This window comes from Gossypium hirsutum, chromosome A11 (genome assembly GCF_007990345.1).
Source record: "Gossypium hirsutum isolate 1008001.06 chromosome A11, Gossypium_hirsutum_v2.1, whole genome shotgun sequence".
Lineage (NCBI taxonomy): Eukaryota > Viridiplantae > Streptophyta > Magnoliopsida > Malvales > Malvaceae > Gossypium > Gossypium hirsutum.
The window spans coordinates 78,278,974-78,282,396 of NC_053434.1; positions in this window are offsets into that span (position 1 = coordinate 78,278,974).

Here is a 3,423-nt window from a genome sequence, read left to right on the forward strand (position 1 = left end):
TGTTTGTTCTTTCAGACATTAAATTTGTTCTACAATTTATTAAAAATCGAGCCTCTTTTCGTATACATAATCAATGTAAACAACTTAGGCAAAAATAAATAAATGCTCAAGATATAAATTCCGTCCCATAAATAAGATTTGGGTGATCTTTCCACCCTACATTATACGAGTTCGAATAGGGGTCATACCGTCTTTGGGGCGGTCCTGGAAAGTTCCCGACAACATTCGCTTGTTCTGCTGAATCCTCCTGTAAAATCGGACATGAGTTTGTCAGGTGGTCTGGCTTGGCGCAAATTCCGCCTAACCGTGCTGGGCCTGTTTTATCTGAAAGCAAAGTTTGAACAACATTAGTCAGCTTATCAATCTTATCTTCCAGAGACAAAGAACTTAATCCAGGAACCCGTCTCGTGGGTTCTGTAACCGGTCGGAATTGTTGAGAGTTGGCAGCCATGGTTGAAATCAACTCTCTCGCTCTCTGAGGCATCATGTTAACAAGCGCCCCCCCACTTGCAGCATCTATCATTTTCATTTCCATCAGGAATAAACCCTCATAAAAATACTGCAATAGTGACTGTTCAATCAGTCCATGTTGTGGGCAGCTTGCACACAACTTTTATACCGCTCCCAGTAATTGTAGAGCGACTCAGTGTCCTTCTAACGGATTCCTACGATATCCTTCCTTAGTTCGGCCGCTCAGGCTGCAGGGAAGAACCTGTCAAGAAACAAACGAGACATGTCAGACCATGTGTTGACAGATCCTAGAGGCAAATAAAATAGCCACTCTCTAGCAGAGTCGGCTAATGAAAACGCAAAAGCATGAAGTTTGATTTGGTCTTCTGTTACTCCCTGAGGTTTCATGCTTGTGCACACCATATGGAACTCCTTAAGGTGGGTGTGCAGATTTTCATTTTGTAGTTCACAAAAAGTAGGCAGTAGGTGGATCAAACCCGACTTTAACTCAAACGGCGTCCCTCCTGCTGGATAATTATACATAAGGGCTATTGTTCATCTGGTGCAGCTGCAAGCTGGTGTATCGTCTGTTCGGCCATCTCATCTGGTTCGTCAAAAATTTCTTCGATCTAAGATATAGCTTCAAATCCGAGATTTGGCCGTTTACCACGTTGTATGGCTTCTCTTCGTATATTTCTCGATTCTGATCTGGTCATAAGGTAGACAAACAAAAGTTAGAAAATATCTCCAATCCCCGGCAACGGCGCCAAAATTTGATGGGCGTCGAATCCACCAAAAATAATTCCTACAAAATAGCTCTAATTAGTAGTAGAGCGGTAGTAAGGTCGAGTCCACAGGGATTGGATGCGATAATCAACTTTCGAGTTTGACTTATGAATAGGATGTCGTGTCAAGGGTCGTGGCTAGAGTCGTGCCCACGACTTAAAACGTACCAACTGAAAAAGATGCAAATAAATAAGTAAAGTGGGGAATTTTAAAATTGATTAGAAATTAAATAATTAAAACTGCTAAGATAAATAATTAAATAAATTAGAAATTAAATTGGGATTTCCAGTCAAATGTAATGAGCCTTAGCCTTAGACACGGTCAATTCCGTGTTGAGAATTGATCCTCGAAAATTAATCTTCTCCTCCGATCGATAAGTTGGTTATAGCAGTTAAGAACGTCCTAACCACCAATTCTTCCTCTAGTAGCTGGTTCCGGTACGACCTGCAAACCAACCCTTATCGATTATCTAACCGAGATACACGTGTTCCTGATTCAAGATTCTAATAGCCTTGCGTTCTGAAGAACCCAACTCGAATCAACGGCCTCAATCGCGTGGGTCATTTAAACCCGATCACCTCTTCCTCGATTTGTTCTCAGAAATCCGAATATAGCACGGTCGACTCGAATTTCCAACTGTAAGCAAACACGACTCCAACCCAACATGCACTTTGACTTGAAATCGAATTGAACTTTAAGGGATGATTGGCCTATCCCGATACTTAGGAAAATAGTGAATACCGATTGGAAGGATTTTAGGCGCGAGTATGAATCTCACAATTCTCGAACGGAAAGAACACTAGGCTAAAGCTAAGAAAGAATTTAGTGGAGCATGAATTTATTCATGCTTGAGAGTGATGATGATGGATTTATGTGAAAGGTGATGGAAATTGGAAAAGAAAAGCACTTGGAAGGCAATTTACCCAATTTGAGAAAAGAAACAAAACCAAATGAAAATTGACAGAATGCTAAACTCCAATTTTAAAAGGGAAAAGGCGAGTATTTCTATTCCAAATAGAAGTAGGAATACAAAGACAAGGGATGATTTTCTAAGAACTAGAAGCCCCTATTTATATAGATAGGGTTTACTAAAAATAGCTTAATCCTAAAATAATAAAATAATAATAAATAATAAATAATAAAAACAAAACAAAATAAAATCTTCTATTTTTATCTTTTTACAAATTCAAAATTGATGTTAAATCCTTGACCTTCCCATCTTTATGATTTGGCCCCAACTCAATGATTTATCTTTCAATTTGGCCCCTTTTTGCTCGTTCTTGACCAATTGCATCCCTGACAAGATTAAATCATAAAAACACCAATTAAGCAGGGATTAATTCAGAAATAAGTCAAATTAAACACAAGAAATATGCAAATTAACATGTTTATCACCAAGAGGCAATCTTAGCAATTCTTCTGGAAACACATCAGGGAACTCACATATTGTTTGAATCTTGCTCATTTGGCTTTCATCCAAGTTCAAGTTAATAATATAGACCAAATATGTTTCACAACCTTAATTTAGAAATTTATCAGCTTAAATAGTGATCTGTTGTAATTTGATATGTAAAGTTAGACTCTCCATTGCACTTGATGAGCTTATTCTCAAGCAATTTAGGTGTCTTCGTTATTTTTGTCAATTTTTATCTTTTGTCATTAATAAATGGTTCTTATTTGTTTTATGTCATTTTAAGACCCAAATTAGCGAAGTGGCTCCATGAGGGACCTAATGATATGATAGAGTTGGTGTAGGAAGTCGATAATGGCTCGAACTCAAAGAAATCATCATTCAAAAGCGGTGTCATGACACAAAGGCCATAGAAGTCGTGATTCTCCTAACAGTGTTGAAGTGAAGAAAATTGAGGCCAACTCTAGTGATATCATGATCTAAGGATAGGTATCATAACACCGAAGCTTAGGTATCGCGATACTACTTCTTGACGAGGAGAAAATTGACTACAATGGTAGTTTTTATCCAACACAACCACCAATCAAAATACAATATCTAGAGGCATTTTGGTCCAAAATTTTGGGCTGTAATCAGATGTTAAAATCCACTTTTCGCTAGGAACTAAGAGGCCTGTTCATTTTTGTTTTTTTTATCATCTTTTTAGCTTTCTAGTTATCTTCTCCTTCTTCATTTTTCTAGGGTTTAGTTTTAAGTTTTCTAGTTTTTAGTTATGT